The 23,876-nt window shown below is 42.9% G+C and overlaps 1 pseudogene across 1 annotated transcript in view; it reads right to left on the bottom strand.

The window, feature by feature from the left end:
- Positions 1-23,876, bottom strand: part of LOC311137249 (homeodomain-interacting protein kinase 3-like) — a 45,182-nt pseudogene that overhangs the window by 15,020 nt on the left and 6,286 nt on the right. The window contains exons 3-4 of the transcript XR_014615449.1: positions 6,573-6,696; positions 1,469-1,588 (exon numbers count right to left, since the gene is read on the bottom strand). The product of XR_014615449.1 is annotated as a homeodomain-interacting protein kinase 3-like (transcript). The remainder of the gene's footprint in view (positions 1-1,468; positions 1,589-6,572; positions 6,697-23,876) is intronic.

The raw sequence follows: 23,876 nt of genomic DNA, 5'->3' as shown, positions 1-23,876 counted from the left end.
TTAGCGTACTCAGAACTGAATCGGTTGATGGTCTATGACAGGGGTCAGCAACAGGAGGCCCGTTTTTGGCCCACAAGTGATTTATTTATTTGCAAAAAAAATCTATTCCCACGAATACAATTTGATATGTGATCGCATCTCAATGTAATCAAAGTATGAAATAATTGTTATTTTCAAAAACACTATTTTTTGGCTTAGTTGTGGTAAGTTTGCAGTATTCAACATTACAAATTATGTTCCGGCCCCCCGACCATCTGCTCTGAGTTCGGCTGAATCTTTACTGAACAAAAATATAAAACGCAACATGGAACAATTATCAAAGAGTTACAGTTCATATAAAGAAATAAGTCAATTGAAATAAATTCCTTAGGCCCTAATCTAAGGATTTCACGACTGGGAATAAAATATATGCACCGGTTTGTCAAAGATACTTTAAAAAATACAAAATAGTAGGGACCTGGATCAGAAAACCAGTCAGTATTTGTGGCCTGTGGAATGCTGTCCCACTCCACTTCAATGGCTGGCGAAGTTGCTGGATATTGGTGGGAACTGGAACCCGCTGTCGTACACGTCCATCCAGAGCATCCCAAACACGCTCAATGGGTGACATGTCTGGTAAGTATGCAGGCCATGGAAGAACTGACATTTTCAGCTTCCAGGAATTGTGTACAGATTCTTGCGACATGGGGCTGTGCATTATCATGCTGAAACATGAGGTGATGGCGGAAGATGAATGGCACGACAATGGGCCTCAGGATCTCGCCACGGTATATCTGTGCATTCAAATTGGGTTCGTTGTCCGTAGCTTATGCCTGCCCATACCATAACCCCACCATTGGGCACTCTGTTCACAATGTTGACATCAGCAAACACTCGCCCACACGATGCCATACACGTGGTCTGCGGTTGTGAGGCCGGTTGGACGTACTGCCAAATTCTCTAAAACGACGTTGGAGGCAGCTTATGGTAGAGAAATTAACATTCAATTCTCTGGCATCAGCTCTGATGGACATTCCTGCAGTCAGCATGCCAAATGCACACACCCTCAAAACTCTGTGGCAAGTCGCTCTGGATAAGAGCGTCTGCTAAATGACTAAAATGTAAATGTATTGTGTTATGTGACAAAACTGCACATTTTAGAGTGGCCATTTATTGTCCACAGCACAAGGTGCACCTGTGTAATGATCATGCTGTTTAATTAGCTTCTTCATATGCCACACCTGTCAGGTGGATGGATTATCTTGTCAAAGGAGAAATGCTCACTAACAGCGATGTAAACATTTGTGCACAACATTTGAGAGAAATAAGCTTGATGTGCGTATGGAACATTTCTGGGATTTTGTATTTCAACTCATGAAACATGGGACCAACATTTTACATGTTGACGTTGATATATTTTTGTTCAGTGTAGTTGCCTACCCCTGGTCTAGGATGTCCATGTTCAGGAATCAGATAGTGTCAGTGTTACCTTCAGTCTCCAGGCAGCGTAAGGCGAGTCAGACTCTTTGCAGAAGAAGCGGGATGTCTTGGTCCCCACGTTTAGCAGTTGCTCCCCTGGCAACACTTGTGTCTGAGATATGTAGCGAATCTGTGGAGACGGAGAGAGACAGAGGAAGAAAATATGATTACAGCGTTTACATCATTTTCCTGCTTGTTGGACGTACTCATATACAGTGGGGGAAAAAAGTATTTAGTCAGCCACCAATTGTGCAAGTTCTCCCACTTAAAAAGATGAGGCCTGTAATTTTCATCATAGGTACACATCAACTATGACAGACAAATTGAGAAACAAAAATCCAGAAAATCACATTGTAGGATTTTTAATGAATTTATTTGCAAATTATGGTGGAAAATAAGTATTTGGTCACCTACAAACAAGCAAGATTTCTGGCTCTCACAGACCTGTAACTTCTTCTTTAAGAGGCTCCTCTGTCCTCCACTCGTTACCTGTATTAATGGCACCTGTTTGAACTTGTTATCAGTATAAAAGACACCTGTCCACAACCTCAAACAGTCACACTCCAAACTCCACTATGGCCAAGACCAAAGAGCTGTCAAAGGACACCAGAAACAAAATTGTAGACCTGCACCAGGCTGGGAAGACTGAATCTGCAATAGGTAAGCAGCTTGGTTTGAAGAAATCAACTGTGGGAGCAATTATTAGGAAATGGAAGACATACAAGATCACTGATAATCTCCCTCGATCTGGGGCTCCACGCAAGATCTCACCCCGTGGGGTCAAAATGATCACAAGAACGGTGAGCAAAAATCCCAGAACCACACAGGGGGACCTAGTGAATGACCTGCAGAGAGCTGGGACCAAATTAACAAAGCCTACCATCAGTAACACACTACGTCGCCAGGGACTCAAATCCTGCAGTGCCAGACGTGTCCCCCTGTTTAAGCCAGTACATGTCCAGGCCCGTCTGAAGTTTGCTAGAGTGCATTTGGATGATCCAGAAGAGGATTGGGAGAATGTCATATGGTCAGATGAAACCAAAATAGAACTTTTTGGTAAAAACTCAACTCGTCGTGTTTGGAGGACAAAGAATGCTGAGTTGCATCCAAAGAACACCATACCTACTGTGAAGCATGGGTGTGGAAACATCATGCTTTGGGGCTGTTTTTCTGCAAAGGGACCAGGACGACTGATCCATGTAAAGGAAAGAATGAATGGGGCCATGTATCGTGAGATTTTGAGTGAAAACCTCCTTCCATCAGCAAGGGCATTGAAGATGAAACGTGGCTGGGTCTTTCAGCATGACAATGATCCCAAACACACCGCCCGGGCAACGAAGGAGTGGCTTCGTAAGAAGCATTTCAAGGTCCTGGAGTGGCCTAGCCAGTCTCCAGATCTCAACCCCATAGAAAATCTTTGGAGGGAGTTGAAAGTCCGTGTTGCCCAGCGACAGCCCCAAAACATCACTGCTCTAGAGTAGATCTGCATGGAGGAATGGGCCAAAATACCAGCAACAGTGTGTGAAAACCTTGTGAAGACTTAGAGAAAACGTTTGACCTGTGTCATTGCCAACAAAGGGTATATAACAAAGTATTGAGAAACTTTTGTTATTGACCAAATACTTATTTTCCACCATAATTTGCAAATAAATTCATAAAAAATCCTACAATGTGATTTTCTGAATTTTCTTTTCTCATTTTGTCTGTCATAGTTGACGTGTACCTATGATGAAAATTACAGGCCTCATCTTTTTAAGTGGGAGAACTTGCACAATTGGTGGCTGACTAAATACTTTTTTTCCCCACTGTACAGTGCCTTCAGAAAGTATTCATACCCCTTGACCTATTCCACATTTTGTTGTGTTACAGCCTGAATTAAAAATGGATTAATTAGATTCTCACCCATATACACACAAATACCCCATAACGACAAAGTGAAAACGAAACAGAAATCTCTCATTTACACAAGTATTCACACCACTTTGCTATGACACTCCAAATTGAGCTCAGGTGCATCCAATTTCCTTTTATAATCCTCTGCCTAGAGCTGGCCGTCCGACCAAACTGAGCAACCGGGTTAAGAAGGACCTTGGTCGGGGAGGTGACCAAGAACCCAATGACCACTGACAGAACTACAGAGTACCTTGGATGAGATGAGAGAACCTGCCAGAAGGACAACAGTCTCTACAGCACATCAACAATCTGGGCTTTATGAGAGAGTGGACTGAGATCATAATGCAAAAGATTCTGTGGTCTGATGAGACAAATGTTACTTTCCATGTCTGGAGAAAACCAGTCACAGCTCATCACCCGTCTAACACCATCCTTACCATGAAGCATGGTGGCAGCTTTTCAGTGAGAGGGACTGAGAGACTGGTAAGGATAGAGGGAACAATGAATGGAGCCAAATACTGGAAATTCCTTGAGAACCTGCTTCAAAGTGCAAATAACCTTAGGCTGGGGCAAAGATTTACATTCCAACAGGACAATGACCCCAAGCATACAGCCAAAGCAACGCTAGAAATGCTTCAGAACAAGAATGTTAAAGTCCTTGAGTGGCCCAGCCAAAGCCCAGACTGGAATCCCATTGAAAATCTATGGAAAGACTTGAACATTGCTGTTCACCACTGCTCCCCATCTAACTTAACAAAGCTTGAGAAAATCTGCAAGGAAGAATGAGAGAAAATCCCCAAATCCAGATGGGTATGTCTATCAGCATTGCACAAGTCGACTGAAAGCTGTAATCGCCACCAAAGGTGCTTCTACAAAGTATTGACTCAGGGGTGTGAATACTTATGTAAATTAAATATTTATGTGTTTTCAATACATTTGCAAACATTTCTAAAAACATGTTTTCACTGTCATTACGGGGTATTGTGTCTAGATGGGTAAAACAATTATAATATTTAATCCATTTTGAATTCAAGCTGTAACAACAAAATGTGGAATAAGTCAAGGGGTACGAATACTTTCTGAAGGCACTGTACATCTACAAAGGAATCACCAACATTAAGGAAAATGGGAAAACGTGTAAACTTAAACGACTAAAACCAGATAAAAGTATGTAGAAAAGATAATGGACCTATATTTTCAAATAAGATCATCTTTGAGAACTAACAATCACCAGAATAAAAGCTAGACAGAGAATACAAAATTCCCCCCCAAAATGTGTATTGTATTTTTGACATTGCACAAGGCCCCCATTGATTTTGTTATAATGTTTGAGTCAGTCAGACAGACAGCATAAGCCATGGCAAGATGTGTAGAATTGCAGGAAATTAAGTTAACAGCTACATTTTGTCACTGCGGTCAACAGGAGGGCCTCTAAAAATGTTGGTCGGGTGACCGCACCATTGGCCACGCCCATGGCAATGCCCCCGCCACGCCCACCCCCTAAGACCCATTTTGATCCAGAAAAAACCCTGATAGCACTACACAGATACTCATCAAGACAAACTAGACAAAGGAAAGTACAATAGTATTTTAATGCAGGATGTAAATAGAGCTGACCACTGCACTGTTGATGATGGCATGTGATGACTGGAGCTCCAAGTGTGGTCATAGAGCTCTGTGTGAGGTTTGTGTGACACAGAGGTGTCGAGCAGAACTTCCCATTAGAGGCATTCTGTCACTCCCACATCAGGAACCTGACACAGGCTCACTGCTATCCCAGCCCTCCCAAACATCCCCACAGTACAAAGACACTTAAGCCCAACAGAGTGTTTCGGTCTCTACTAATCCAAGCTAATCAAAAAGGTTAAATGTAGGTCTTCCAAATGGAGTAAATAGACACACGTCATACACTTGTAAAATGTAATCCCAGTAGGAATATCAGTTACTCTTCTGTTATAGAACTACTGCTCATCCCTTGCTACTTTGCCAGGTCAGTATGCTGAGAGCCACTTGACATGCCCAGGACAGATGTAATGTGCTCCAAAATTGCCATGGCAACCTTTCCAATCCCACAAAGTGGAGGTAGGGTGACCTAGATAAATGCAAAAACCATCACCTTATAAAATACATGTTGCTCATCTGGTAACAAAGCAAAAACAATAATGAAGTGATCATTATATCTTATTCAAACAACAATTTCATTGTTGCCCATGAGATCATTACGAAAATGATTTTTAAAAACAGCAATAGACCAGACTTAGATTTTTGGAAACTTGATCTCCCATGGGAGCAGTGACACTGACAATATGACAGATACAAGTTAGCATCTGTCCCTGACAATAAAGCCAGTAAGGCCTATTGCTCAGAAAGGGTACTTCATAGCTATTCTCTTCCAGCCAAAACACTGTGCCTTAGAGCTGCTACAACTACAAGATCAGGCATGTGTTAGGCCAGGAGGCAGGGGTTTTTCTCACTGTGCAAAGCTGCCGCTGTATCTCTCAACACAGCCAGGAGACCAGCAAGATTAACTGGCTCTGTGAATGGCTTGATGATTTGGATGTTATAGAGATTAAAATCAGGTTGCCACAACGCTGCACAAACACAGTGAGAGCAATGAAGTGAGAACCTGCTGATGGTGCAGGCTGAGGGGGGGGTTGAGGTGTGTCTAGCATTAGGCTTATAAATAAATGTTGCTGTGTGGCGTGGAACTGGACCCAGTGCTGGCGAAGTGCAGCAGTCAGGGGGGCTCATGGTCAGCAAAGCACTACTGCCTGGTCGCGGTCCAAATGACCACTAGACCCAAAAATGACACCCCTACCCCAGCCTGTAGCACACAAACCCCACAGCACACAACTGAGAGCTTTCCCATGGCCTCCCCTTTAAGCCGGGGGACTCAGTCACAATCACGTAGTTACTGGCCTAAGGGAAATAATCAATTTCCTGCTCCATTAATGTCCAAATTAGACATTTTGTATTCGTATGCTTTACTGCTTAGAGCACCAACAAAATATCAGACAGGGTTTCAATAGGAACACAAACAAAAAGTGGAGGCTTTAACCAGCCTCACATTTAGAATCAAAATGCACCAGCACACAGGCTCAGGGGCTGTTATGCTGCTCCACTGGTCTGTCTGTGGCCAGTCTTCACTGAGCTGTCAGTATTGTTATTTTCCCTTGACACTCTGCTATCTTTGGAGATGTCAAGCAGGTGCATTGATTTACCTGGTCATACTCCAGTGCTCCTGGGTAGAGGGGCCAGCCCAGGAAGAGCTCAGCGATGACACAGCCCAGGGACCACATGTCGATGGCCTCACAGAACGGCAGGCCCAGGATGATCTCTGGAGCCCTGTATACAGGGAATACAAACAGGAAAGAGGTTAGTGGGGAGCAGTTTCAACAACCATTCTTAGACTAGAATACACATACACAACAGGCATTAGATTTGTTCTACTCATGGGAGGGCAGGGAATTCAAGAGAAGAACTTCTCACATTATTTATTGTGGGACCTCATGTATGAAGACCTTGAGGTCACACAAACAGAATGCAGTATGTACTGTATATTGAACTTCTATTAGTCCTTCACAAATATTGAAACAGAGCACACACGCGACACGTTTAATCAAGCTGAAGAGTGATGGTCGTGGACTTTGACGGCCATTAAGCAATTTTGCAGGCATTACTGCAAGTTTCCACTAAAAATTATGGCCAATCAATCAGTTACCATTTTAAAACCAAGGCTGAGCACAGCGGCTGCCTTGACAACAGATGAAACATCCATTGCCTAGCGATGGTCTGACGCAACACCCTAATGCAACCATTACAGAGTGACACACGAGGTAATCTGTGACATCCTACGGTAATCACTCGGTTTGATATCCTGCTGACAGGAAACGTCTGAGGATCAATGCTGAAACAAATTCAGCAGGGGAAGGTGTGACAAAAAAAGGCTTTTAGTACTAGAGAAGTGCATAATGGGGGGGTTTGAGCTCCGGTGCATCCTGTTTCCATTGATCATCCTTGAGATGTTTCTAAAACTTGATTGGAGTCCACGTGGTAAATTCAATTGATTGGACATGATTTGGAAAGGCACACACCTGTTGACAGTGCATGTCTGAGCAAAAACCAAGCCATGAGGTCGAAGGAATTGTCTGTAGAGTTCCGAGACAGGATTTTGTCAACGCACAGATCTGGGGAAGGGTACCAAAACATTTCTGCAGCATTGAAGGTCCCCAAGAACACCTAGGCTTCCATCATTCTTAAAAAAGGAAGAAGTTTGGAACCACCAAGACTCTTCCTAGAGCTAGCCGCCCAGCCAAACTGAGCAATCGGGGGAGAAGGGCCTTGGTCACTCTGACAGAGCTCCCGAGTTCCTCTGTGGCGATGTGAGAACCTTCCAGAAGGACAACCATCTCTGCAGCACTCCACCAATCAGGCCTTTATGGTAGAGTGGCCAGAAGCCACTCCTCAGTAAAAGGCACATGACAACTTGCTTGCAGTTTGCCTAAAGGCACCTAAAGGACTCTCAGACCATGAGAAACAAGATTCTCTGGTCTGATGAAACCAAGATTGAACTCTTTGGCCTGAATGCCAAGCGTCACGTCATGAGGAAATCAAGCACCGCTCATCACCTGGCCAATACCATCCCTAAGGTGAAGCATGGTGGTGGCAGCATCATGCTGTGGGGGTGTTTTTCAACGGCAGGGACTGGGAGACTAGTCAGGATCGAGGGAAAGATGAACGGTGTGCCAAGCTTGTAGCGTCATACCCAAGAAGACTCGAGGTTGTAATGGCTGCCAAAGGTGCTTCATCAAAAGTACTGAGTAAAGGGTCTGAATACTTACGGAAATGTGATTTCATTTTTTTTTTTTATACATTTGCAAACATTTCTAAAAACCAGTTTTTGCTTTGTCATTATGGGGTATTGTGTGTAGATTGATGCAGGGGGAGAAAAAAAACTATTGAATCCATTTTATAACGTAACAAAATTAGGAAAAAAGTCAATGGGTCTGAATACTTTCCTAATGCACTGTATATATTCCTAAGGCAGAGACAATAAGACATAGTGGCAGAATAAATTCAACCACACCTTTGTTTCATCACAAAACCTGAGAGCACCATCTGCCCAGGGAAGTACACAAAGCATTTTACATGTATCAAAAATTTACATAACCTACAGCATGGTCAAGCAAGTTAATGTTTCCAACATTTTCGGACTACTAAACAACCATTGATTTACAACCACAGAGAGCTACTGCAAGTCGAAAAGAAAACATGAGCTACCTCCACTATTCCAGCACCATTTCAACATCATCAACTCAGCTATGCTTAGTTTAATATAGTGACAACTAAAAGATACCAAAAACGATTTGGTCCAAGCTAAATATGATGTAGCTGTCCATGGTGCGGATTTGTTTGTCCGCGCGCGAGTAGAAAAAAGCATGTTGACTCACCCTACTTGTAGAGAAGCTCCAATGCATCCTCCTCTTTCATGTTGCCGAAAAGGTCTATGAAGTCATACAGTACACGCTTTTATTTCTTGTTGTCCTAGGCAACCTGGCTAAAATGCTTGCTCGTTAGCCTACCTTCCTTTCATGGGCAACGATGCGCCAGGCCAGCTAGTTAACATTAGCTTACTACATCTAGCTATATATTGAACTTCCATCCTCTCAGGTTAGGGGCACAACGTATGAATTTATGGTTGGATCAGAATCGCCGTTATAATCATTGGCCAGTGCGGAGAACTAAGTAAAACCACAAGTCCAAATCCCTATCTCCATGCATGGCTAATTTAGTTAAGGGACAATTTTAGCTAGCTTGGTAGCCAGCCACTGGAGGACAACGACACAACGAGATGCAAAAATGCACGTTTTTTTCTGTAAATTATGTTCCGTTTTTGATGTGATGTGATTGGTGTGAAGCCAAATTCAAACTGGCTTCCCTTAACACAATGTTTTTGGTGCGCCAGGATCATTCACAGTTGAGCTCAACGCTGATTGACTATTATTTTATTTATTTTTTATAATCAAGGGAGGCCAAATGCTACAGGTGACAACAATGACATACTCTTTTTGACCAGACAGAATCAGATAGATGGGCTACACATACAGAGACAGAGGGGCGCTGTTTTGCTCGCTCAGATGCTTTCTCCAGTGAGATACATTCAACATCTTGCGAATTGAAAAAAAAGTATGAAAACACAGACGAAAGATAAATGTTTATTTTATTATAGGTCAATTTTTGGGAGAAGCCTGGCTTCCCTTGGCATCCATGAGTACATGCCACTGGTTATATCATTCTGAACAAGTCTAACATCATATTGTGCAGCAGAGACCCATAATACTTCAGTTCGGATACTGACAAATAGGCCATCTAATTATTTCATGCAAGAAAGAATGAACAACTACTTCATCAAACCTATTTTGGACATCTGAAGAGTGGGCATGGCTATGAGACATCTAAACGATAAAATATCAACAGCGCAATCTGACATTGTGACCATGGGCACCCTCTCTTGCATCAGCAGTTAATTATGTGCCCTGATGACAGCATGGCTTAGCCCACCCAGCATACAGGAGGAGGGAGAGAAGACTCAGTTATTCTATATTCAGGACAACACTGGCAACAGCTGAGGGGCTCATGTACACCCACAGGGAGACTGTTAGTGTTAGCCTCAGGCACCATTGTGAATAAGAGATAACCAGACATACTTTCCCAACCAAATAGCTGTTATAAAGGCCTGTCTCTAACAGGAAGATAAGTACAGTTCATGTTTTTCTACCCTGGGCTGGAAGGGGAAGCCACAATTAACAATTTCCTGTCATTCCTAAAAGAGCAGAAAGCTAAAGCAAAGAAAGGACAGGGGAAACTGAGAAACACAAAACATTTCAACTTCAGTATCTGCTGCTTAATGTGGAAATTAGGTCTGAGTGCTATCTAGAGCAGAGATAGACTTCTCCATTCCTTTACTAATGTTTAGCAAAAAAGGGGAAGGGTGGTGGATGGGTTAAAAGGCACTCCTGTACATTGTGTGCTTACTGCCAAGTTCAGACGAGTCTGTTATGTCATATTACAAAATGTTCCGTTAGAGATATAGCCTAGCCTAGCCTATGCCAACGCCTATATCACACAAGCATGAACTAATATAGATAACATGCAAGTAACTGATTAATCCGGGCTGGAGCAGGAAGGTTATCCCCAGACAGTCTCCAGAGAACGTGTTTCCTAGGCTACTGTGAACGAGGATCTGACAGTCAGGTCAACCAGGCCTGGGTATCCGCCTCCCTGTTGTCCAGGGGAACTCTGCACACTGCAGCTGTTCTGGGGAAAACACACGTTTTCCACAGGCCCAGGAGCAGGGAATATCTAACCATGGCCCTAACTAACTTCCATCTACTAAAATAAACACTACATGTGTCAGGGGAATGGAGATTAGGGGGGAGCTGTGAGGGGGTTTCCTCAAACTGTCAGCACAGCTGGGTACAGGCGAAGACAATCTTTCTGAGCGACATTGGCCCTCCATTCCTACATCAGTTTATTCCAGTTCAGACTGTTCTCACGCTGTGTCTAGAGACATACGGCTCTCCTGCCACGGTTCTCAACTTGCGGGGCTAAAAATACTCTGTCTCATGGGGTGGCTAGTTAGCAATCTCCACAGCTGATAATCACAGCCATGTGTGCTTTGGAAAAACTTGGGAGATTGGAAAATGTTTAAATGTAGTACATCAACCTTCCATTGTGAGGACTTAACAGCGATCATGGATAATGACCCAACTTAGCCCATTACCCAAGCAGCAAGAACAAAAGCTAACTGCCAAAATAAAGGAAACACCAACATAAAGTGTCTTAATAGGGCGTTGGGCCACCACGAGCCAAAACAGCTTCAATGCACCTTGGCATAGATTCTACAAGTGTCTGGAACTCTATTGGAGGGATAAGACACCATTCTTCCACGAGTAATTCCATTATTTGGTGTTTTGTTGATGGTGGTAAAAAAACTGCTCTCTCAGGTACCGCTCCAGAATTTCCCATAAGTGTTCAATTGGGTTGAGATCTGGTGACAGAGTGTGCGTGAGTGAGTGGCTGAACCTGTGTATATGTGCGTATACATATCGGACTATTTGTGTGCGAGTGTCGCTCTCACACCCAGCAGGGAAAGCATACCGCTCATAACTGAACTGCGGCACTGTGATAAAGGCTGCAGCCACGGCCTGCCTTTCCAGAATCTGCCCGTACAATGCACATATTCCATGGAACACAGCACTGTGTGGAGTCCCGTGTGTGTGTGTGTGTGTGTGTGTGTGTGTGTGTGTGTGTGTGTGGGGGGGGGTGGGGGGGGGCAAACATTTCCAGAATTAAAATACACTGGACCATTCACATGAGCGCTGCCTTAACTGGGTAAAAACAGACAACTGACATAGCTAGAATACTATGATGCCAAAAGAGCATTTGGAATAGCAGTCTATAAGAATGTAGATTAGATTACACGGAGGGAAGATATTAGCCTCTAGCCACCAGCCACACAAAAAAGGGGCATCATTTACTTTCCTCAACGGACATTAAATATCCTCCATGCCTGATTGGGTCATTAAACAAAACAGTGAATAGAGCCTCTGCACCAGCAGATAACTGCTCTCCAACTGGAGAAGACACAGAATGAAGACTAAGACCAGCGCTCCATTGAACCCATCTGCAGTCTGTCGACACAGGACATTGACTGACTTCATTAGGGCCTCAGCAGCAGCATCAGCCCAGACATGGCCACATGACCCTCCTTTAATGTGCCAATTAAGAAACAGGTCTTCATCATGCAGCCACAGGCCATTGTGTTCGTGACCATTTCTACTTTAATGATGTTTACTGCCAAGGGCATGTTTCTCTGATCAAACAGCAGCCCTGGCTGGTCAGACCACACGGCCTTCTCTCTACTGTGAGATTGTAAAACAGTGGTAGGGCTGGGCGGTAAACTGCATTTTAGTATACAGCGGTATTGATGCACGGACGGGGTTTGGATTTTTATTTTACCTTACATAACGGTATTTTTCAATGTTTAGTTTGTTAAATAGAAATGTAATAACTGAGTGATGAAGTCAAAACATTCTGGCAATCGTCCGTTCTTACTGCCAGTAAGAGACTGCTAACAGTCGAGAACAGCCAATTTGCTGAGAAGCATCCAGCTGCAGATTATGCATGCTGATGCCGCCTGGTCTGCGAACCTCAAAGCACATGCACCTCAGATGGTATTTTTGCATCTCAGATGGTGTGCGTGCAACCTGTAGATGTTTGTTGGTCGCGTGTATCACATGAGTCAGTAGCTTTGTTGCAGGGCATCAGTGTGCTACGCGCACACACCAGCTGTTGGTGGCGGTAACACACCATCCTCTCTGGCACTATTAAACCCGTCTGAGGTCATATGTCTCACAACATTGTGTCCTGAGAAGGTATCTGCTGGAGCCAGATCCTATTGAATTTGCTAGCAAGAGCTTTCGGTATGCACACGTACTTTTGTGCCATGAATAGTGCCTGTGAAGCAGCGCTGGCGCTGAAGGTGCACACATGCCAAAAGCACCTTCGAAATCGGCCCAAACTGTTCGGACACTACAGACAGAAGTTGGCAGATCGGCTGTACCGACTTCAGACGAGTCCCAAGACGCTTGTGGGGGTCTTAGAGCAAAACAGAGAACATCATCAGTTCATGAGTCATCTTTCCATAGAGGGGTCATAATAGTTTGTAGGCCAAACCGTTTGGACGCTACAGACAAGTATTTTGTGTAGCTCTTTGACAAACAATGACAATTAAATCCATTTTAATCCCACCTTGTAACACAACAAAATGTGGAAAAATGTCAAGGGGTGTGAATACTTTCTGTAAGCACTGTGCGTTTTTAGGCTATTCAAATAACTGAGATGAACCTCTGTTCCATTCATTGTTTGATCGGGAGACAGCCATGCTTCAGTCATATTCCTAGCCTATCAAATGGAGAGAGAAGGCAATATAGGCTAGGTTTTCTAAAACAGCTAGACAAGATAGTAAGTCGCCCAACCCTTACCAGACAGGATAAAGCAATCAAACACAGAGCAACAATATCATTACATTTACATCATTTAGCAGATGCTCTTTATGGAGGACTAAAAGTGCCACAATTAAATAAATAAATACACCATTAAATAATTACTTAAATGTGTCATTAATTAATTCAAATTAGAATTAAATACATAAATGTGTAATTAAATGTATCATTAATTAATTCAAATACCGATTCATTTTATGTAAAATACATATATAATAATTTCACTATTTACATTTACATTTCATGGTCCTGCGTTGGAGTGCTTCCTGAATTACTTAAAACTGTCAAACTGACCCATCAAAAGTTGGTAGGCGGAACCTAACGCCTGATTGGTTACCCTCTGCATCAAGCCAAGACAAATCAATTCCGGATAATGTCAGCAGGTCCTGCTTCTACATCCTCTGCTAAGTTTAAAATGTCTCTAACCAACTCCCTGGAAAGTTCATGGAGATCCTCCATTGTCTCTATCCAGGTTGGCCTACTCTACTTCAGACCAAAGCAATGGATCAGACTAGATTCGCGTTAGCCCCGCCCACTGACTTTGATGGGTCAGTTTGACAGTTTTAAGTAATTCATGAATCACTGCAATGCAGGATCATGAAATGTAAATGTAAATAGTGAAATAATTATATATGTATTTTACATAAAATGAATCGGTATTTGAATTAATTAATGATACATTTAATTACACATTTATGTATTTAATTCTAATTTGAATTAATTAATGACACATTTAAGTAATTATTTAATGGTGTATTTATTTATTTAATTGTGGCACTTTTAGTCCTCCATAGCTCTTATCCAGAGCAATTTGGGTTAAGTGCCCTGCTCAAGGGCCATTTCAACTAACTTTTCACCTAGTCGGCTCAGGGATTCGAACTAGTGTCCTTTCGGCTACTGGCCCAACGCTCTTAACCACTACGCTACCTGCCACCCCATGAGAGCCAACATGCTTACTGAGACAAAATCACAAAGAAAGTAGAGCAACTGCATAGAGCTCCAAACCAAGATGAGATGCACTACTATGGTGGTAACTATTAGTAGGATACATGGCTAGCTTCTCTACACTCTTTGGTGTAAATCTTCGGATCGGTCTTTACGGCTTAAATCATCAAAGCCATGCGTAATTAAACTGCCCTCATTCCCTCCAGGCATTTCAATACACCAAGAGTCAAGTCAATTGCCAGGTCTCATCTAGACAGACTGGCCTCTGGTCAGAGGAGGCTGAGCCCATGATTAAGTAATCTGAGGAGGCTTGTTACTGTTACAGTTCTGAGATCTGTTGACATGGGATCAGATCAAATACAACTATGCAGGTCATGGATTAGATAATATCCAACACCTTGTGATGAAAACTGCAGTTTGCTCTTAAGTTTAAGAGGGCACTTTTAATGTGGACAAAATAGCCTTGGGTGGAGGGAATCAGGGAATGTCTATTGAAAACAAAAAGGACCCTTTTAGCAGGGCAAGTTAATTTTATTTTGCCTAAACTTTTCTAAATTTACTAACGCTAGGGCTGAAGTAAAACAAAAATCACCACAAACTGAAAAGATGAAGTACAAGTACAGAATGTACAGATTTTAAAAGAGGTAGTGTTCAAAAACAATGTGAGCCATTCCTGGATCTATGGAATAGGGTCCAACCGAAAATATAACAGCAGGTATATGCATGTTAAGGCCATTCAAGTCTGCCATATGACAGAGCAGACATGAAAATTTGCTTTATGAACCAAAGGGAGGAGGAGAGAAAGAAAAACAGTGTTGTTGCATAATGTTGAGGGATGGAGTAATTCATTTTACTGTGGCAAAGGCAAATAGCTCTGGTTAACGTCAAGCAGCTTGTATTGCACCCACAGACTGATCCTGCCTAGGCTTGCATGCAAGCATTTCACAAGGCATGTACCCAAAGAGAAAGGCCCTGAATGTGTTGTTCCAGGAAGCTTATGGCTTTAAAAGTACAAAACCCATATCCCTACCCTATAGGATACTAGGCAATAAGACACCAGCGCCTCGTGGTTAACAACGCAGTATTGAAGACCGGATTGGACTGTCGTCGACCCTTAACATCTGGCACCGCGCAAGAAAAACATACATACAGTGGGGGAAAAAAGTATTTAGTCAGCCACCAATTGTGCAAGTTCTCCCACTTAAAAAAAGATGAGAGAGGCCTGTAATTTTCATCATAGGTACAAGTCAACTATGACAGACAAAATGAGAAGAAAAAAAATCCAGAAAATCACATTGTAGGATTTTTAATGAATTTATTTGCAAATTATGGTGGAAAATAAGTATTTGGTCAATAACAAAAGTTTCTCAATACTTTGTTATATACCCTTTGTTGGCAATGACACAGGTCAAACGTTTTCTGTAAGTCTTCACAAGGTTTTCACACACTGTTGCTGGTATTTTGGCCCATTCCTCCATGCAGATCTCCTCTAGAGCAGTGATGTTTTGGGGCTGTTGCTGGGCAACACGGACTTTCAACTCCCTCCAAAGATTTTCTATGGGGTTGAGATCTGCAGACTGGCTAGGCCACTCCAGGACCTTGAAATGCTTCTTACGAAGCCACTCCTTCATTGCCCGGGCGGTGTGTTTGGGATCATTGTCATGCTGAAAGACCCAGCCACGTTTCATCTTCAATGCCCTTGCTGATGGAAGGAGGTTTTCACTCAAAATCTCACGATACATGGCCCCATTCATTCTTTCCTTTACACAGATCAGTCGTCCTGGTCCCTTTGCAGAAAAACAGCCCCAAAGCATGATGTTTCCACCCCCATGCTTCACAGTAGGTATGGTGTTCTTTGGATGCAACTCAGCATTCTTTGTCCTCCAAACACGACGAGTTGAGTTTTTACCAAAAAGTTCTATTTTGGTTTCATCTGACCATATGACATTCTCCCAATCCTCTTCTGGATCATCCAAATGCACTCTAGCAAACTTCAGACGGGCCTGGACATGTACTGGCTTAAGCAGGGGGACACGTCTGGCACTGCAGGATTTGAGTCCCTGGCGGCGTAGTGTGTTACTGATGGTAGGCTTTGTTACTTTGGTCCCAGCTCTCTGCAGGTCATTCACTAGGTCCCCCCGTGTGGTTCTGGGATTTTTGCTCACCGTTCTTGTGATCATTTTGACCCCACGGGGTGAGATCTTGCATGGAGCCCCAGATCGAGGGAGATTATCAGGGTGGCAGGTAGCTTAGTGGTTAAGAGCGTTGTGCCAGTAACCGAAAGGTCGCTGGTTCTAATCCCCGAGCCCACTAGGTGAAAAATCTGTCGATGTGCCCTTGAGGTTGCTCCTGTAAGTCGCTCTGGATAAGAGCGTCTGCTAAATGACCAATTATTTTATTTTTTTATTATCAGTGGTCTTGTATGTCTTCCATTTCCTAATAATTGCTCCCACAGTTGATTTCTTCAAACCAAGCTGCTTACCTATTGCAGATTTAGTCTTCCCAGCCTGGTGCAGGTCTACAATTTTGTTTCTGGTGTCCTTTGACAGCTCTTTGGTCTTGGCCATAGTGGAGTTTGGAGTGTGACTGTTTGAGGTTGTGGACAGGTGTCTTTTATACTGACAACAAGTTCAAACAGGTGCCATTAATACAGGTAACGAGTGGAGGACAGAGGAGCCTCTTAAAGAAGAAGTTACAGGTCTGTGACAGCCAGAAATCTTGCTTGTTTGTAGGTGACCAAATACTTATTTTCCACCATAATTTGCAAATAAATTCATTAAAAATCCTACATGTGATTTTCTGGAGAGAAAAAAATCTCAATTTGTCTGTCATAGTTGACGTGTACCTATGATGAAAATTACAGGCCTCTCATCTTTTTAAGTGGGGGAACTTGCACAATTGGTGGCTGACTAAATACTTTTTTTCCCCACTGTATATTGTTGGATAGTTTCCTAGCAAATAGAATGTAGCCTAGCTTTCCAGTTGAAGTAGAGCATTATATTAGAATACAACTGCGGATCACCAATAGGCATTCAATGAGGGAAAAAAGTATTTGATCCCCTGCTGATTTTGTACGTTTGCCCACTGACAAAGAAATGATCAGTCTATAATTTTAATGGTAGGTTTATTTGAACAGTGAGAGACACAGAAAAACACATGTCAAACTTTTTATAAAATTGATTTGCATTTTAATGAGGGAAATAAGTATTTGACCCCCTCTCAATCAGAAAGATTTCTGGCTCCCAGGTGTCTTTTATACAGGTAACGAGCTGAGATTAGGAGCACACTCTTAAAGGGAGTGCTCCTAATCTCAGCTTGTTACCTGTATAAAATACACCTGTCCACAGAAGCAATCAATTAATCAGATTCCAAACTCTCCACCATGGCCAAGACCAAAGAGCTCTCCAAGGATGTCAGGGACAAGATTGTAGACCTACACAAGGCTGGAATGGGCTACAACACCATCGCCAAGCAGCTTGGTGAGAAGGTGACAACAGTTGGTGCGATTATTCGCAAATGGAAGAAACACAAAAGAACTGTCAATCTCCCTCGGCCTGGGGCTCCATGCAAGATCTCACCTTGTGGAGTTGCAATGATCATGAGAACGGTGAGGTATCAGCCCAGAACTACACGGGAGGATCTTGTCAATGATCTCAAGGCAGCTGGGACCATAGTCACCAAGAAAACAATTGGTAACACACTACGCCGTGAAGGACTGAAATCCTGCAGCGCCCGCAAGGTCCCCCTGCTCAAGAAAGCACATATACCTGCCCGTCTGAAGTTTGACAATGAACATCTGAATGATTCAGAGGAGACCTGGGTGAAAGTGTTGTGGTCAGATGAGTCCAAAATTTAGCTCTTTGGCATCAACTCAACTCGCCGTGTTTGGAGGAGGAAGAATGCTGCCTATGACCCCAAGAACACCATCAAACATGGAGGTGGAAACATTATGCTTTGGGGGTGTTTTTCTGCTAAGGGGACAGGACAACTTCACTGCATCAAAGGGACGATGGACGGGGCCATATACCGTCAAATCTTGGGTGAGAACCTCCTTCCCTCAGCCAGGGCATTGAAAATTGATGGGTATTCCAGCATGACAATGACCCAAAACACACGGCTAAGGCAACAAAGGAGTGGCTCAAGAAGAAGCACATTAAGGTCCTGGAGTCTCCAGACCTTAATCCCATAGAAAATCTGTGGAGGGAGCTGAAGGTTTGAGTTGCCAAACGTCAGCCTCGAAACCTTAATGACTTGGAAAAGATCTGCAAAGAGGAGTGGGACAAAATCCCTCCTGAGATGTGTGCAAACCTGGTGGCCAACTACAAGAAACATCTGACCTCTGTGATTGCCAACAAGGGTTTTGCCACCAAGTACTAAGTCATGTTTTGCAGAGGGGTCAAATACTTATTTCCCTCATTAAAATGCAAATCAACAGACTGATCATTTCTTTGTCAGTGGGTAAACGTACAAAATCAGCAGGGGATCAAATACTTTTTTCCCCTCACTGTATATCACAGTTATCAGTACTAGATCAATAAGCATGACGTAGGAAATACATTGATCTGGTTGTGTCCACAGAGATCTGTGTCTTATCAAGGAAAAAAGAACACGGCACAATAAACATTCTACAAGTCTAAACTACATATGATGATCAACAATGCAACCGGCTAGACGACAGGACAGAAGCAGCATTCCTTCCTGCAAAGGCAACAGTCAGCCATAAAAGTAAGGTTTTCTCCTCAGGCACAAGATAAGCTGGTTATGTGGAAAGCACACACGATCTATTAAGGCTTTCTTGGCGTTTCAGCTCTAACGGTATGTAATTAGCTGGCTGTGTTTCAGTGGTGCTATCCTAACTGTTAAAAAACCCTAAAGTCATGGAAATCGAAGGGAGAAAATGTATTTCACAATACGGTTTGAGGAGCATTTTATTCCAGATACATTCATTATCAAGACATGATCTAGGAGCTGATACAAAGCCAAATGTAATCACTGATGAAAACCAGTTTACCTCTTTCACTAACATTTGACAAAGATAGTCTTGTCGTTTTCAAACAACAACAAAAAGAGTGGCTGAGCAGTGATGCCACTTGTGGTAGTCCTCCAAGTAGGGCTGGTACGATTACCATAACCGTGTAACCGACAGTTACGGATGAAGACCGTCAATAAAATAACCGTCATAACCATGGAATGAACAGCTGACTGGAGACGGGACGGCCGGGCATTCGTGCGGTTGAGTCAGTTTCTGCTGTAACATGGACTCCACAACATGAAGAAACTTTGTTGATCCTATGCTAAAACATTCAAGGTGTTGTGGCAAACAAGTCTTCGGTTGCCTAAGCAACGTCCCCCTCACTGCAGCACCAGCACATGCAGTCCGGAGAAGGAGAAAATGTGTCTTTAAAAACAAAAAGTGAAGGGTTCACTTCTAACGACAATTGGTGTAAAATAACAGCATGGCCACCGCAAACCCTGCATTTCACAGCCTTGGGGTGGTACAGGGAAAGTCCAACATCAGGGCAGGGCTAGACCACAAAACTACCGACCAAAAATACCCTAGCGCTCAAAAGTACAGAATGAAGAAAAACTACTTTCCTGAATTGAACAGAGAAAGCACACTAAAGCGCCAGTTATATTCTGCTGCTTGGAATCCTTGCATGAAGGCAAACTCTTTGGCCTCTCTTGTCCAGAAAACCTAATCAACACACACTGGAGCTGCTGGTTGAATTATTCAAAAGAGCACAGTGCTCCATTTACTCTGGGATAAGAACCTGAGGGGGAACACACACCAACTACAGCTAGAGGAGGCTAAACACCACAGAAAGAAAAAAAACACTACACCTACCCCATATCTTAACCACAAAATACAAAACTTAAATCCCACGAGAGAATGATTAACCTAACACTTAGCAAGCCTGCATTACTGGAGTCCTTTCATAATGTCATATTTACAGATATCCTAATCTTCCTACTTTAGAGTATATAGGAGTATGCAATTTCTGCATTAGTATAACTAGGCTTGGGCAGTATCCAGATGTTCATATTGTCATACCGTTCTTGTCTTACTCCGGGATTTAGGGAATACCAGCATAGCACACAAGGGGGCGCTAAAATCGCAAGAGAAGCCCATTGGGCCTCTATTACCAGAATGCAAAAAAAATTTGCACAAACTAATAGCGAAATCGTTAGCGAAATGCTAACAAGCGAAAACGAACAAACAAATCGCAAAGACAGGCAAATCCAGCTCATAAAGATATACAAGCATGTTTAGTGGCTACCAAATGCATGGATGCATGTGCCTCCCGAGTGGCGCAGCGGTCTAAGGCACTGCATCGCAGTGTTTGAGGCGTCACTACAGACCCGGGTTCGATCCCAGGCTGTGTTGCAGCCGGCCGTGACCGGGAGACCCGTGAGGCGGCACACAATTGGCCCTGCGTCGCCGGGTCACGGGAGGGTTTGGCTGGCCGGGACTAACTACCAATTGGATACCAAAATAAAGGGTATAAGTGCTAAAATATACATTAAAAAAAACATGCATGTGTACACGGAGCAGAGGGGGGGAAAAAACACTAGTAGGAAGCACAGGGGAAAGAATGGCAGCTGTACAGACTGCTCATCCAGAGCTCTTTGACATATAGCAGAAAGCCATTATAAGCCATCACTCCTGAGTGGCGCAGTGGTCTAAGGCACTGCATCGCAGTGCTAACTGTGCCACTAGAGATCCTGGTTCGAATCCAGGCTCTGTCGCAGCCGGCCGCGACCGGGAGACTCATGGGCGGCGCACAATTGGCCCAGCGTCGTCCAGGGTAGGGGAGGGAATGGCCGGCAGGGATGTAGCTCAGTTGATAGAGCATGGCGTTTGCAACGCCAGGGTTGTGGGTTCGATTCCCACGGGGGGCCAGTATAAAAAAAAAAGATGTATTCACTAACTGTAAGTCGCTCTGGATAAGAGCGTCTGCTAAATGACGTAAATGTAAAAATATCTGATGGCAAACATTTAGTGTAACTTCATCGCGCCACACAGACTTGCTGATAGATATAGAATACTTGGACTCACCTTCTCCCATTTACAAACGTGACTGGACCAACTGTTCTAGGAACTAAGGTAAGCTTCATAATGTGACAGGTGAAATGAAGAACACATTATGCTTTATCTCCTAACATATTGCACAAGCTGACTGCAGGTAGTAACTTAAAAAGTAGCTACAAATATTCAAATTTATTGAAAAACTTCAAATAAAAACAGTTCTGACGGTATTGAAAAACCATCCTATAGAGGAGAATTTCTGTCTGTAATAAAGCCCTTTTGGGGGGGAAATGCTCATTCTGATTGACAGTACCTGGCTCCCCAGTGTGTCGGCCTGGTTCCCATGGCTGCACCCATGCCCAGTCATGTGAAATCTATAGATGAATATATTTCAATTTACTGATTTCCTTACATGAACTGTAACTCAGCAAAATCTTTGAAATTGTTGCATGTTGTGTTTATATTTTTGTTCAGCATAGCTACCACACATCTACCTCATGCGGTATAATTGAATGCAGTCTCTTACAGTGCATTCGGAAAGTATTCAGACCCATTGACTTTTTCCACATTTTGTTACATTACAGCCTTATTCTAAAATGGATAAAATAAATATTTGCAAATGTATTAAAAATTAAAAAACAGAAATACCTTATTTACATAAGCATTTAGACCCTTTGCTATGAGACTCAAAATTGAGCTCAGGTGCATCCTGTTTCAATTGATCATCCTTGAGATGTTTCTACAACTTCATTGGAGTCCACCTGTGGTAAATTACATTGGTTGGACATGATTTGGAAAGGCACACAACTGTCTATATAAAGGTCCCAAAGTTGACAGTGCATGTCAGAGCAAAAACCAAGCCATGAGGTCGAAGGAACTGTCCTTAGTGCTCCGAGACAGGATTGTGTCGAGGCACAGATCTGGGGAAGGGTACCAAAAAATGTCTGCAGCATTGAAGGTCCACAAGAACAGTGGCCTCCATCATTCTTAAAAATGGAAGAAGTTTGGAACCACCAAGACTCTTCCTAGAGCTGGCTGCCCAGCCAAACTGAGCAATCAGGGGAGAAGAGCCTTGGTCAGGTTGATGACCAGAGCAGCATAGACTAAGATACAGTAGAATAGTATACAATACAGTATATACATTTGAGATGAGCAATGCAAGATATGTAAACATTATTAAAGTGACTAGTGTCCCATTTATTAAAGTGGCCAGTGATTTCTAATCTATGTATATAGGCAGTAGCCTCTAATGTGCTAGAGAAGGCTTTTAACAGTCTGATGGCCTTGAGATAGAAGCTGTTTTTCAGTCTCTTGGTCCCAGCTTTGAAAAACAGCTTCTATCTCAAGGCCATCAGACTGTTAAATAGCCTTCACTAGCACTTATAGGCCTACCGCTCTCCAATCAGATAGCTCAGATCACTGTCTGCACAGTTTCCTCGTGCCATAGACTGTAAAAAGAAGCCTTGAACACACAGCAAAGTTGATGTGAGATTTCAAAACCCAGACTAGAGAGACAATGAATGCAGCAAAGAGCTGCTGTTTTTATGAGTAAGTTCATGTGTAAGTTGTTATTCAGCACTGTCAACACTTTGTTCAACACTTTTCTAAGCCATAATAATGCGCGTTCTCCCAACTTCCACTCATGCTACAACCAGCTGCAATGAATTAGTATAGCAAAGTGTTTTGATAAGCTTGCATTGTTATTATTTGCAGCTTGTGTCTTATTTAATATCAAGGAATATTTCACTTTCTGGTCTCTGAGGCAGAAATAATGCAGTGAGAGTTAAATTTCGCCATCAGCTGGAAGACTGTCCCCTTTTCTCAGCGGAAGGAGGGAGGGAGGATGGACAGTGTGTCAGGCAGCCTCACTGCTGCTCCCTCCATCCCCTCAGACTGACCATCAGATGCAGGCCATCAGTCCAGTAAAAAAATTAAAAGATTATGCTCACGCAGCTGTGCCACAAGTAATACAACAAATGATATATTACTAGTGTGATCGTATACCAAAAATGTTTAAATAGTCTGAGAAGAACATTGGCAGGGCAATTCAAGCATAGCACGGCTGTGATAATGTATTGGGCCTATAGCCTACTGCACAAACCTCATTGCTACAGAACTATTTTTAATTGGTTAATGTTGCATAGGCTTACGTTTAAATCATGTAAAAAAAAAAAAAAAAAGAATGTGAATGGTAGATCTCACCTTATATTTTGACTCAGTGATCTTGACTCAGAAAAGGTTGTGACCACTGCTATAATACCATAAGGCCTAAGCTACATGTCACAGGCAGCAGTCTATGCATTGTAATTTGAACACATTTCTGATTTAATCCAGCAGTAATAGCTGAGTGCTGCATTTAGGCCTAGTTGATAAGTAAAAAGGTAGAGCTTTAGTCACCTTCAAAATGAGAAGCACTATGAATGAGGTAATATCCCTCTTATGAAACACTATCTCAGTTTCAACCTCCAGTTTACGCACTCAGTTCC

Source organism: Coregonus lavaretus (assembly GCF_964263955.1).
Source record: "Coregonus lavaretus genome assembly, chromosome: 11".
Taxonomy (NCBI): Eukaryota; Metazoa; Chordata; class Actinopteri; order Salmoniformes; family Salmonidae; genus Coregonus; species Coregonus lavaretus.
The sequence above is the reverse complement of the archived record's forward strand: the minus strand, read 5'-3'. Positions and strand labels throughout refer to the sequence as shown.